Here is a 14,591-nt window from a genome sequence, read left to right on the forward strand (position 1 = left end):
GCGGAGGCAGTGGGGCTTCCTGCCTTTGTGCTGGTGGTGGGTCCACCCCTCGCTGGTGCTGGGCAAAACAAAATCTGGAGGGGAGCAAGAGGTGGCGATGTTGTAATGGGCTCAGACTGGCAGCAGGCAGCTGTCTCTTCTCGAAATGAGCGGCTTAGCTTAACTGCAATAACGGGCCGGCTGGATTATTGTGGTGATTCCACCTCATTTTGTTGTATCTTTGGGGGGGGAACAGTCCCCCAGGCTGAGCCCATGGCGTTGCCCCGTGCTCCAGGCCCTGTTCCAGGCCGTGAGGGCTCCCTGTGGCCGCAGCAATGGGACACTGTGGCCACGCCCCCCAGGGCGCGGCCCCGCCCTCAACCACCACCCATGGGGCATGCCCTGCTGCACACCTGTCTGTCACCTCGGGAGGGCGGGGCCCTGTGGGGGCTGCCCACAGGGGAGGGAGAGAGAGAGAGAGAGACTGCTCCGCCCTGCCCCATCCCAGGACAGGGCCGTGTGCAGCAGAGGCCCTCCCCCACGCCCCCGCAGGGCCGTGTGCAGCGCAGCGCCCTCACCTCGTGGGGCCCTCTCTGATGCTGGTTCCCTGGTCATGGCTGTAGTGGGTTGACCCTGGCTGGATGCCAAGGTGCCCACCAAAGCCGCTCTATCACTCCCCCTCCTCAGCTGGGCGGGGGAGAGGAAATACAACAAAAGGCTCCTGGGTCGAGATAAGGACAGGGAGATCACTCATCAATTACCGTCACGGGCAAAACAGACTCGACTTGGGGAAACTAAATTAATTTATTACCATTCAAATCAGAGTCGGGTAATGAGAAATAAAACCAAATCTTAAAACACCTCCCCCCCACCCCTCCCGTCTTCCCAGGCTCAACTTCACGCCCGATTTCCTCTACCTTGTCCCCGCCCCGAGCGGCGCAGGGGGACGGGGAATGGGGGTTGCAGTCAGTTCATCACGCGTTGTCTCTGCCGCTCCTTCCTCCTCACGCTCTTCCCCTGCCACATCCCTCCCACGGGAGACAGTCCTCCACGAACTGCTCCAATGTGGGGCCTTCCCACAGGCTGCCGTTCTTCACAAACCGCTCCAGCGTGGGTCCTTTTCACTTGTCCTTCCCACGGGGCGCAGTCCTTCAGGAACGGGCTGCTCCAGCGGGGGTCCCCCCACGGGGTCACAAGTCCTGCCAGCAAACCTGCTCCATTGTGGGTTCCTCTCTCCGCAGGTCCACAGGTCCTGCCAGGAGCCTGCTCCAGCGCAGGCTTCCCACGGGGTCACAGCCTCCTTCGGGCACCCACCTGCTCCAGTGTGGGGGTCCTCCGCAGGCTGCAGGTGGATATCTGCTCCACCGTTAACCTCCATGGGGACAACCTGCCTCACCATGGTCTTCACCACGGGCTGCAGCGGTATCTCTGCTCCGGTGCCTGGAGCACCTCCTCCCCCTCCTTCTGCACTGACCTTGGTGCCTGCAGGGTTGTTTCTCTCACACAGTCTCACTCGAGTCCCTCCCGGCTGCTGTTGCGCAGCAGTTTTTTCCCGTTCTTAAATATGTTATCACAGAAGCGCTACCACCGTCGCTGATTGGCTCAGATTTGGTCAGTGGCAGGTCCGTCCTGGAGCCGGCTGGCATTGGCTCTGTCGGACACAGGGGAAGCTTCTAGCAGCTTCTCACAGAAGCCACCCCTGTAGCTCCCCCCGCTACCAAAACCTTGCCACGCAAACCCAATACACCCATTGACCCATCTGGCGAGTCTCCCAACCGGGTATCGTGGACCTGTCGGTGAAGGAAGGTTTTTCCCTTTGGGTTTTAATCCTTTCTCTGAAAACAGGGTGATTCATGTCCTAGAAATGACAGTTCTTTCTGTTTTATGAAGCGTGGGGGAGTTGGTCAGACTAAAATGCCTACGTGGGATACGTGTGAACCTGAGCAGACTACTTGCCTCCCGCCTGACCATGACCGAGTCCTGAGGACATCAACTCCACGAGGCATTTACTTGCACTGGTGGTCCATCATAAGGACCGTAACATCCATCTCTCTGGATGCCCTGGTAAGTCCTCTTCGTCCCTGTCTGCCTATGTTTCTGTGTTTCTTCCTTCAAAGGCTGTGTCACACACCCAAGCTCCAAGACTTAAAAGGAATTAAAGGGCCAGAAGTGCAAGCCAGGCCAACAATAACTCTCTATCAAAGTTTAAACCGTAACAAACATGTCAAGCAGCAGTCGTCTCTGAGACTAAAGATATCCTACAGCATGAGTCCTACAGACTCAATGATTCTATGACTCTATGATTCTATGATTTGAGTGTAGATCACCTGAAGGATGCCTCAAGACTCTTCAGATGCATCCAGTCATCGGGAGGTGGTTTCAGATCCTCTCCACAGTTGTGCTGCAACTGTGAAGAGTTACAGAGATCCTCCAGAGGGTAGAATTAGTGCCGCTTCATGCTGTGGTGGGTTGACCTTGGCTAGCCGCTAGCTATCCACCAAGCTGCTCTATCACTCCCGCGCCATCAGCCGGACAGGGGGAGAAAATGTGGTGAAAAGCTCATGGGTCGCGGTAAGGACAGAGAGATCACACCAATTACAGTCACGGGCAAGACAGACTCGACTTAGGGCAATTCAATTTATTGCAAATTAAACAGAGTAGGATAATGAGAAACACGAACACATCTTAAAACGCCTTCCTCCCACCCCTACCGTCTTCCCAGGCTCAACTTCACTCCCGACTCTTCTACCTCCGAGCGGTGCAAGGGGACAGGGAGTGGGGGTTGCGGTCAGTTCATAATGCTTTGACCCTGCCGCTCCTTCCTCCTCACGCTCTTCCCCTGCTCCAGTATGGCATCCCTCCCACAGGAAACAGGCCCGAACTTCTCCAGGGTGGGTCCTGCTCGTGGGCTACAGTTCTTCAAGAACTGCTCCAGGAAGGGTCCTTGCCACAGGGTGCAGTCCTTCAGGAACAGACTGCTCCAGTGGGGGTCCCCCGCGGGGCCACAGGTCCTGCCAGAAAACCTGCTCCTGCCAGGAGCCTGCTCCAGCATGGGCTCTCTATGGGCTGCAGCTTCCTTCAGGGCACATCCACCTGCTTTGGCGTGGGGTCCTCCACAGGCTGCAGGGTGGATATCTGCTCCACCGTTAACCTCCGTGGGCTGCATGGGGACAACCTGTGTCATCATGGTCTTCATGACGGGCTGCAGGGGAATCTCTGCTCCGGTGCCTACAGCACCTCCTCCTCCTCCTCCTCCTCCTCCTCCTCCTCCTTCTTCATTGACCTTGGTGTCTGCAGAGTTGTTTCTCTCACATATTCTCACTCTTTTCTAACAGCTGCCGCCCAGCATTTTTTACCCTTTCTTAAATACATCATCACAGAGGCGCTACCAGCATCGCTGGCGGGCTCAGTTTTGGCCAGCTGGGGCTCCAGCTTGGAGCCGACTGGAACTGGCTCTGTCCGACACGGGGGCAGCTCCTGGTGTCTTCTCATAGAAGCCAGCCCTGCACCCCCACCCTGCCCCCACCCGCTACCAAAACCTTGCTACGTAAACCCAAGACGCCAGGTTGCTGCAGATCACCTCCGCCTCAGCTGATTCCCTCCAGCACACTGGATTGCCCCAGCACACTGCAACAATTTGTGTCTCTTTGGCATAGCCAGGGCCAGGATACCCTTTTTTCAAACATTCTGTCACTTCATCAGGATCCCACACTTGTTCGGGGGTGAAGTCCCAGGCCACCGGCGGTGACAACCCTTCCGGGTACCTGCCCATATTCTCCCACACACCTTGCCACCCATAACCACACCGCCTTGCGTCATATCCCTGTGCTGATCTTTTTAAATAGTTGGTTAACCTTTGCAAAAGCAGAAACAATAGTCTGGGGAAGTACCAACAGGAGTATTGTGGTTACCCAAGGCTGTTCAAGATACTGAAGAGCTATTGTAACAAGAGAGAAAACATCTACTCCACAGGAGAAAAAGGGGAAGGTGCCATTCTGTGTTTCTTCCACCGACTGGCTCTCGGAGGAGAAAAAGGACAAAGTGTAAGTAAGTGTTAATGGTCTCCATCAGATGGTTCCCAAAATACAGGGAAGGCATCAGTGCAGGGCCCACATACCAAATTAGGCTCAAGGCCACTGCTTTTATCGTCATTCTCCCAGGTAAAACACCGCCAAGTGCTACACAGCACAGCAAAGAAGGGAGCATGGCACGGATCAGATAACCGATGTCCGGAACAGGTAAGTCAACATCACGACCAGCAACTGTTAAACAGATGTAATCATTATAGGTTCCCTGCAATAGGCTCTGGTCAAATCTTTTGTTACTCCAGACCCTTTGAGCCCCACGTTGGCTTTAACTGCGGTAGGCAGCTGAGCACCACATAGCTGCTCAATCGCTTGCCAACCCGCAGTGGGATGGGGAGAGAATCGGAAGGGTAAAAGTGCAAAAACTTGTGACTTGAGATGAGGACAGTTTAATTAAAAGGGGGGGGGGGGGGGGAGGGGCGGGGGGCGGGAAACAACAAAGAAAAACAAAACCAAGAAAAGTACGTGATGCAAAAAACCCCAGTTGCTCACCACCAACCAACTGATGCCCAGCCAGTTCCTGAGAAACAGCAGCCCCCCGCAAATATCCCCTCCCCACCCACCCCACCCCACCCCACCCCACCCCGATTTTATTGCTGAGCACAACATCATATGGTGTGGAATACCCCTTTGGTCAGCTGGGGTCAGCGGTCCCAGCTGTGTCCCCTCCCAACTTCTTGTGCACCCCCAGCCTGCCCGCTGGCGGGGCACTGGGAGAAGCAGAAAAGGCCTTGCTGCCGTCTAAGAACTGTTCAGCAGTAACTAACACGTCCCTGTGTTATTCACTGTTGTAATAACAAATCCAAAACATAGCACCGTACAAGCTGCCGTGAAGAACTTTAACTCTATCCCAGCTCAAACCAGCACACAGAGGCACCGTTACAATTAAAGACACACACACATTCAATTGCAGATACAGGCATAAACCCTATAGAATGACAGATACAGTTAGAGCCACAGACACCGTAACATGCACAACTGCAGGCACATGAACAGCCACACCAGTTATTACACGTACAGTTGCAGACACAATTACAGATAAGGATACAATTATATGTACAACTGCAGAGCCAAGTACAGTCACAGGCACAAGCACACATTCCATTACACCTACAACTACAGCTACCGCTTGTGACACCGTTACCAGTAGAGGTGCCGTTAAACAAACGTTTGCAGCACATGCTTGTCCCGTGCAGGTGGTGCAGACCTATGGTCAGTGGTGTGTTAATCTTCGTTGCTCTAAACCGATGTCCCACGCGGGCAGGGGGGGGTTCTCCTGGATTTGGGTCGGTTGCAGTTCTGGCTGTGGTTTCCTCCCCCTTCTTGGTGATCCTTCACATTTGCGCACAATTTCATAGAATCGTAGAATAGTTCGGGTTGGAAGGGACCTCTAAAGGTCATCTAGTCCAACCCCCCTGCCGCGGGCAGGGACATCTTCAACTAGATCAGGTTGCTCAGAGCCCCGTCCAACCTGACCTTGAATGTATTATTTATTCTAAAAAAGCATCATCTTCTGACGTACAGTACCCCTGTTGGTCCTGGTAACAGGGACGCCGGAAGGGGTGAGGCTGAGGTGAGTCCAGAGAAATCCAGGTGTCCAGTGAAGAGGCATCGTCAGTGAGAGAGCAGCTGGGACAAGTGGGCAGAGGCGAGGCGTCTGCGCTCACGTTCCTGTACAGCTGGGCGAGCTCTGCTGCAAAGGTCCACGGGGATGGGCTGGAGCTGTTGTTGAAAATCTCATTTTCTTGGGCAATCTCACCCTTTCTTGTTCCTTCTCCTGACTCTGCTTTGCCTTTATCATTAGCTCGATCGTCACTTTTCCAGGCAGAGTCAGTATCGGCTTGTCCCAGTGCTTCTTCATCTCTCTGGGTCCTTCTGGACAAAGGGGTTTCAGAAAAGACTACTCGTTGATAGCAATTAGGAGGCCAGTTAAAAAATGGTACAGCAGAAATCTCAGCAGAGTACTGCCAGCAGCTGCCTTGGCACTCCAGGATACTCTAACTGCAAATACTTCATTGCCAACTGCAGCAATAACTCACTCTGGGGAAAAGCCAACTCACGGGTCTCTCTTCCTCCGCCGTGAAATGACTATGCAAGACACCACTGTCCCAGGCAGCAGCACACCCAAGGCTGCTGCAGTCCCCGGGATATAGTACTTGCGCAGCTCTTCGTGATCAGCAGCCTCAGCCTTTTTCCCAGCATCCGCCCCTGGAGGAGGAGAAGAGGCAATGCCACACGTTACTGTGCTCTGCGCTACAGATAATCTCACAGGGTACTACTTCACATGCCCCGGAGAGTTTATTTGTCAGTGGTTGGTGCCTCTGGCTCTGGTGTCTTAGCACCTTAGAAGGATTGTTTAAACTTCTCGGGGAGAAGAGCCCGCATGCCAGTGAGCAGCTGCACCAGCGCTACCCCTGGCTGTTCCTCCGGGCTGCAGGCCAGGGCTGCGTGCTGGGGAGCTGCGGTTCATCCAAGGAGAGCACTGCAGGGACAGAGCAGAAATGCTCCTGTTCTCCCAAGCGGAAATCTCCCAAGCACTCCCCTCCAGGACGTCTCTGAGGCCGAAAGATGGGATCCAGCCCACGGGCTATTGCCTGGCTCCTGCGGTGCCGCTTGCTCGTCACCCCCAGCCCCGATGCACACGTTGGGGGAAGGCTGGCCCCGGGACAGCACGGCACAGGGCTGGGCTGTAGCCCTCAGATGGCCTCATTCCCAAAAGGGCAAAGTTCCCAGATTCCTAGGAACTGGGTGTGGTGGGAGGTGAGCAATCGCTAACCGCATCCAGAGAGGTCTACGACTGTCTCTCTGGCACGCTGCTGGCAAAAACCTCCACACGCCAGAGACAACAGTCGTCCTCAGAGAGCAGCTCCTGGCTTCGCTGACAACACCTTCTCTGCACTAACACTTCCAGCTTTGGCTGCTGGCATGATGTGCAAGAGCGGGCTCCGGGGGAAGAGCCTGCAGGCACACAGTGATTCTGACTGGTGATACCGGGTGACCACGGGACAGCAATTACCTGGCGTGCCGGTTTCTTGCATTGCCTCTCTTTCTTCATCTGAGACTGGCACTGTGTGACTGCTTCCCTTCCGAAAGGCCTCCTTCTGCACGGTCTCACGGTCCGTCTCTTTAGAAAGAAAGCGGGACAGTTTAAGGAGAAGGAACCGTTCCTCAGCAGGAACACGATACCTTCAGGGGGCGATACTCTCCAAAGACAATAATAAAGCTTAAAAACAAAGCCTGGGTGCATCTAGTCCAAACAATGTGTCATTCATCGTGAAAAAATTAAGCACGTGACGCTTTCCACTTTACCAGTACAGACAGCAAAACCTGACCTGCTGGGAAACCAGGAAATTGCATGGGACCTTCCTGTTCACGTTACATGTAGTGCATTTTTGGCAAACTGCAAAATGATGCTAAATTACATCCTTCAAAGAGGATGGGAAAAAGCCGCAGCCAGTTCAGCTGGGGAAAGAGCCCTTCTGAGAAGCACATCCCACCCTGCCAACTCCATCACACAAGAAGGATTACAGACAGACACGGTGGACTGAACCCCAAGCTCTTGCAACCATCTTCCGGGCACTTTCACAAGCGGCAGTGAAGAGCCCACTGTCCCCCAAAACAAGAAGAAAACCACAGCCAAGTTTTCTGAAATGTAATTAGAAACGGGGAGCTAAACCACCCAAGACTGAGTTAACCAAACGAACCACCCAAGGCCAGCCTCAAGCTGGGTGTCCAGCTCCGGCCCGCCCCTGAGCCCGCGGTGTCACCGAGAGTCCACAGACATCAAGGACAGCAACGAGGCCGGACCAGGCTGTGAAGCCTGGGCTGCTCTGATCCCAGCCGGGGTATCAATCCCGCCTGCAGCGCAGGCAAAGCCTGCCGGTCCCAGCCACTGAAATCTGCCTGCGCAGGCTCTCCACTGCCCAAGGGCCCTCTCCCCTCCAGCGACTGGCAGCGTGCTGGCCCTCTCATGCCTCGTGAGCAATTAGCTCCTCCGCAAGTCCCTCACGCACTCCGGGAGCACCACCAAGAGTCATACTCGTGCCACCACAGCTATCAGTCTGCAGGCTGAAAGTCCATCACAAACAGAAATGCCTGCAGAATCAGCATCTGCACCCGATTTCCAACATTAGGAAAGGGCAGCCAAGATTTCTGGGGATGTCATTCCTGCCTTCAACTTGCCCAGCTGCAAGCCGGGCTGTGCACGAGCTGAACACAAACGCAGCACACGCCGGTTCCGGACACCTGGAGACCAGCGTCTGCACAAAGCAGCTCTGACCAGTAATGCTACCACTGGGGCAGCAGCTGCCCCTGGCACTCAGCTTGAACCACAACTGGTAGCAGACGCTGTGCTGGACCATCTCTGGGGCTCACCAGCCCACTCCAGTTGTGAAATCGAGTGGCACTGCAGCCAGGCTCCGACTCATCCCTTCCTGCTGCGTAGGCTACAGCACGTCCACAAACGCATCTGAAACTTCAGCTTCCAAAGTCGTACGGTTAACAGCGTGAAACGTACCAACCAGGGGCTGCTTTCTCCAAGTCTTTCAGGATTTCCTTTGGAACTTGAGATATCTTTTGGGAATACTTCCCTATACGAGCTTTATACTTTCCTCTTCGAGGACATCAACAGAAAGTATGAGGGCAAATGTCACATGAACAAAATATTGAAAAGGAGTGCTTGTTCTGTGAAGTCAATAAAGACTGACTACTCGCTCTTGGGCTGCCAGCTGGGATCCAGCCCGGGATCCAGCCAAGGAGCTGGAAAAGCCCTCCCTGTGGCCACATCTGCAACCAAACACCCATGAGAAGTTAACATCACATGTTCCGATCTACACCGTCATAACTGAATAGCGGAACATAGACGGGGGTCACGTAATGACATGGCACACACATGCAGGCGTGTGACACTCTCACACCTGCAGAGGCGCCTGCCTGACATTTGGGCTTTGAGCTGGCAGCTCTCAGAGGAAGTAGAAAGCCACGACGTGCCACTCAGGAGCATCTTGCAAACATTTACCAGGTGCCTGCCGTGGCCACTAACCAGGCACGGAGCTGTCGGGAGAAAGGACTCCCTGGAGCTCGCACCAGCTCTAAGCTCAACCCCAACATGCCTGCTGGCTTCGCAGTCAGCACTGGAAGCAGCACAGGGGCGGAGCAGCTGGCAAAGACAGCTTCACAAGGCAGAGCCCCCTGGGGCACATCACTGAGCCTGACCCTTTCCCTCTCTGCTCTTCTGCGTGCCCGAGCATCAGCCAAGAAAGTAGTAAGTTAAATTTCACGTGAACAGAAAATTAAAACGTAAGTGCTCATTCGTTCAAGGGACTTACCTGTGGGATCGCCCTGAGGCTCACGGACAGGCTCAAGTTGAGAAGTCAAGTAGCCGTTGTCTACAGGGCCAGCTCTAATCAAGCAGAGATGGAAGACGCTTCCATTGCGTGTTGTGATCTACCTCTTCCTTAGTGACCTGCTGTGACTGGAAGCGGGGCAGGCAACAACACGGGACCCAGATGCAGGCTGAGATTTCCAAAGCTCAGAGGGGCCTTGTGACCTCTTGGCTGGGACCTGGCAGCTTTCAAACTACTGTCTCCAGGCCACGTGCAACACCCCTCAAGGACCAGACGGACAAACACAGGGCCTCTCAGGGCCTTCTTACCAGGAGACCTCTCACCCACACAACAGGAAGCCCACACTACAGCGGGAGCATGGAGCACCAGAGGAAAAAATGATCATTCACCACTCTTGTAGAGAAGAGCCTGCTGGCCACTGGAAGGCTGAACTATCACAACAAAAGATTAACAAATAAGAAACCAAATATTAACAAAGACAAAAGGCCAGTAACAAATGAAGACTGAATACTTACCTCCGGGATACCACCCGGGCTCAGGAACAGGATTCCACTGAGTGGCTTGATCAACAAGGACTGCAGGAACCAAACACACGTAATCAAACACAGGTGAGGAGAGTTTCCACTGCATGTTCTGATCTGCTTCTTCCTGAGTCACCTGCAGTGACTGGAAGGGGGTGAGGTAATGACATGGCACACATACCAAGGTGTTGGTTCCCACAGCTAAAAAGGAACATGGGTGACCTTTTCTCTGAGACCTAGCAGGTCTTCAGGCAAAGAAATATTCATGACTCATCTGGGCAACGCCCGCAAGGCACAAAAAGCTCTTGGAAGGCCTTAAGAGGATCTTAGGTAAAATTGCACATGAATAACCTATTGAAACATAAGTGTTTATTCCCTCAAGCAGACAGACATTGATAACTTACCTCTGGGACGCCCCCAAGGATCGCCTCCCCATAAGCAGGATCCAGCTGAGAAGCTCGATAAGCACTGCCAATGCCATTATCTGGAATCAAGCACAGATCAGAGAAGCTTCCATGCGCACAGAGGAAGCCCACGCTAAAGAACTGGAGGAAAAAGCAATTGTCTACGCTTCTCGTGGACAAGAGCCCGTGAAAGGCTGCACCAGCGCTACCCCTGCGTGTTCCTGTGGGCCAGGGACCTGCAGTTCGTCCAAGGGGAGCAGGGCTGCAGGACTAGAGCAGAAACGCTCCTGTTTTCCCGAGCAGACATCATCTGAGCATGCCGCTCCGGGACGTCCCCGAGGCTGAAAGCCACAGGGACTCAGTGCCCAGGTCTCTCACCCCGCACCACTGCTCCCGGCCCCCTCGCCTGCCCGGAAAACACCCCCAAAGTGGCCGCAGACCCTCCACACCTCCCCGCGGGGTGTCTGCCCCCCCTGCCCGCACCATGGTGCCTGCCTGGCTTGCCTGGCCCAGCCCGGCTCAGCTGCTCTCCCGGACCCAGCCCTAGCCCTGGCCCCACTGCCACCCCGCTGAGGTGCGGTGGGTGCCACGCCGCACTGCTTGGGGCTGGGTGCTGTCCCCCTGCCCGCCTACCTGCTCCCTGTGCTCGTCTCAGAGCAGCCTGGGTGTCCTGGGCTTGCAGGGCCACCAGGAGGAGGAAGAGGAGGAGGCGGGTGAGGACCACGGCCCCCCAACTCTCACACCGTGCTGCTGCTGCTGCGGCCACGGGCTCTGAGACCTCACGGCCCCGTTGGGCCACGCCTTACGCCAGGCCTCCCCAGCGAACGCCCGTTGCCAGCAAATTACTGAATCTGCACACTCCTGCATTTCCTTGTTCCATACGAGCGTGGAAGGAGCAGAAGTGGAAGAGGGTCGGCCTATTTTGGGAGGCAGCACTGCGTATGAGAGTGCACAGGAACTCAGGTCTTACTTCCCAGAAGTCAATCCATACCAAAAGCTCCGTAGGAAGATTGCATAAAAAAGCCAATTGCAAGGGCCTCTACTTGCTACTGTTTTTCTCAGACAGCACTCTAGGAAGAAACTAGCTTTTCCTGCTAGTTTTGCTACAGCTTCGTTACCTTGAAAGATGAAACTTCTTACTTCTGCTACTCCCAAACAGCCTCGCAGCCCAGCAAAACCATACTGCAGGGAGGAAACCTTCACCATGCAAAGATGGGCACGCCACGGGAATACGTTACTCTCAAAGAACAGACTCTTTCAACCACTCTTCCTCTTGCTTACCAAAGTTCTGACACTGTTAGAAAACAACAACAACAACAAAGCGGGGTTCTCATTCACATTTTATTGAGCCCGTTATATCAGCCATTCAACGGTAGGTCCAACTCCAGCCCGAAGCCCAGAATAAGAAATGCCATCTTGAAGTTTCTGGAAGAAGGAAGGGCTTTGAAGCGGCAAGACCAGAGAACATTCATGAAGGCACTGTCGTGCAGGTACGCATCCCTGATCACAGACCAACTGCACCGTTACCTGAGTAAGTGATGCGCTCAGCTAACTTGCAGCCAGTGACGTCTGGAAAAGTAGCGCACGGTCTCTTGTTCATTAGCGCCGAGCACGTTGGTTGGAATTGGGTCTGCGAAGAAAACCATATGCAGTTAGTCTGGTTTATTCGAGTACATTAGGACAAGCCCAGTTCACGTTTACGAGGAATCACAGCAGGTCCCACCTGTCCCTGCAGACCCCAACACCACTCCTGTGCAGCATCCCGAGGAGCAGTAAGCGCAGAACAAGAAACCTTCCTTCAAAATAAGGCCCACAGCCTGCTCGAAATTTCAACAAGAGGCACAGAGCACCAGCTGAGAATAACCTCTGCTTTAACTATGCCGAGCTCCGCCGTCTCCATAAGGAGATCAGCTTCCAAATGAGCCCTAGCCCTAAAAACACACATCTTCCCTAGGGCAATGCAAGGTAAACACCAGAGCACAGGGACACCTGCTCATTCCGTTTAAGCTGATGGGGAGAAGGACAGAGGACTAGAAAGAGAAAAATAAGGCGAGAGAGGAGACAGGGGAGCCGAGAGAGAAAGACAGGTACAGGGAAAAGGCTAGAGAGATGGAGAAATCAAGAGAAATCGGGATGAGGAGCCCTGCAGAGAGATGGAGGAAGAAAAGGTACGGTCGGGGAGCAGGACAGAGGCATGGGGGGGCGGCGGGAAGGAGAAGCAGAAGGAAGGGGGGATAGAGAAAGACAGGGACAGGGAGTGGGGCATACAGGTGAAGAGTGACAAAGAAGGACAGAGAGCAGGACAAAGGGACTGAGAAATAAAGAGAGGGTCAGATTCGGACAAGGAGACCGAGAAGGGGGAAAAAAATGGCAATGGGCTGGAGCACAGAGATGGGCAGCAGAACAAAAGGAAAGAGAGACAGGGACAGGGGCAGGGAGCAGGACAAAGGGATGGAAGAGGGAAAAAAAATAGCGATGTGCTGCAGGACTGAGATGGCGGCATTAAAGAATTGACACGGGGAGCAGGCCAGAGTGACAGAGAGAGAAAAAAGGAACGGGGAGCAGGACAGCACTGGAAGAAAACAAACTGTGACAGGCAGCGGGACAGAGAGACGGCCGGGGCAGCTGCAGGGGGCGAGCGGGGCTGGGGCGGCTCTGGGAGTCGGGGAGCCCGGTGCCTGTGCCTGGGGGGGCGGCGGTCTGTCTCCGTCTCCTTCCCCGCCACAGTTCTCGGGTCACTCCCAGGGCTGCCCCGGCTGGGCCCGGCTCCAGCTGACCGGGAGCCCGTCGTACCGGGCAGTTTGGAGCCCCCCCACCATCCCCGGGCAGCCAGCGGGCAGCAGACATCCCCGCACCCGCACAAGGGCCTCGGTCACCTCACCGGTGGCCCCAGCCCTCACCTCAGCTGGGCCACTGCTGGAGCACAGACTGCACCTCCCGTCACCAACAGGGCTGCCGGGAAGCTGAGGCGGGGGGAATGACAGCTCCCGGCATGCCCCGGGACGGAACATGGTCGCCCGGCAGCCCCGTGCCCCAGGACTACAGCTCCCGGCATGCCCCGGGACGGAACATGGTCGCCCGGCAGCCCCGTGCCCCAGGACTACAGCTCCCGGCATGCCGCGGGGCACGCCTTCCTGCTGCCTGACCCTGCGGGGACACCGTCCCCCGGCTGGGCCCCGCCCCCCCGCAGGCCCCATGGCTGCCACCTCCGCGGGGCTGCCCAGGCCCTGGAGCCCTGGTGGAGCAGGGAGGAGGAGGAGAGAGGGACAGAGCGGCAGAGAGGGGTGGGGCAGGGCGGTGGGGTGCCCGGAGAGGGACGGGAGACGGACAGAGGGACAGGAGCAGGACAGAGGGACGGGAGCAGGACAGAGGGACGGGGAGAGCAGGGGGAGCTGGGCAGGGAGTGGAGAAAGGCAAACTACTGGTGAGGAGCGGGCAGAGGGATAGAGCGGGGAGGAGATGGAGGGGGAGGGGACAGGAGGGTGCAGGAATAAAAGTAGTGGTAAGCAGCAGGAGAGGGGGACAGAGAAGAAGAAGGGCAGGAAGGAGGACAGAGGGACGGACTGTCACAGGCAGGGTGAGGGAGCGGGCCAGGGGTCAGAGAGAGGGAAAAGGCACGAGGAGAGCGGAGTGAGAGAGATGGGGCAGGGAGCAGGACAGAGGGGCAGAGGGGAGAGAGAAAGGGAGAGGCAGAGACAGAGAGCGGGACAGAGAGCAAGAGAAGGATGGGAAACAATCCAGAGAGACTGAGAAACAGAGGGATGTGGATGAGGACAAGGAGGCGGAGAAGGACAGAACAGCGATGGCCTCCAGGATGGAGACGGAGGAAGAGCAAAAGGCGATGGGGAGCAGGACGGAGGCCCAGAGGGGAGAATTCGCCAGTGAGCTCCTGCCCATCTCAGTGAGCACAGCGGCAGCTATGCCCGCAATTTTGAGGTCTGCCACAAACCTACAGGTGCCTCAGTGCGAAGCGCGGAAGGTAACCTCCGGGTGCAAACCCTTCTCCTGCCCAAGCCCTTGGTAGGCAGCCAGAGGGGACGAGCCCGAGGAATTCTGCCACTAGAAGGAGTGCTGCCAGCTGGCCGGGAGGGAGGAGCGGATGTATGACCTGCCTGCGTGCTGTGTCCCCACATTGTTCCCCAGTGTCTGCGGCGCTGCTTATACACCGTAATTGTAGAGTTTTGCTGCAGACGCTGACTTGGGGGCAATGCTAGGCAGAAGGGCGTGTTGTTTCCAGTCCCCCGACGGGTTCAGACA

The 14,591-nt window shown here is 55.6% G+C and overlaps 1 long non-coding RNA gene across 1 annotated transcript; it reads right to left on the reverse strand.

Moving 5' to 3' along the window:
* Positions 1–11,656: 11,656 nt before the first annotated feature.
* Positions 11,657–13,296, reverse strand: LOC143173284 (uncharacterized). The gene is made up of 3 exons (XR_012997514.1): positions 13,235–13,296; positions 11,862–11,964; positions 11,657–11,759 (listed from the first exon to the last, which is right to left on the reverse strand). It is a non-coding gene; the product is annotated as an uncharacterized LOC143173284 (long non-coding RNA).
* Positions 13,297–14,591: the final 1,295 nt, after the last annotated feature.

This window comes from Aptenodytes patagonicus, unplaced genomic scaffold, assembly GCF_965638725.1.
Source record: "Aptenodytes patagonicus unplaced genomic scaffold, bAptPat1.pri.cur scaffold_43, whole genome shotgun sequence".
NCBI classification, from domain to species: Eukaryota; Metazoa; Chordata; class Aves; order Sphenisciformes; family Spheniscidae; genus Aptenodytes; species Aptenodytes patagonicus.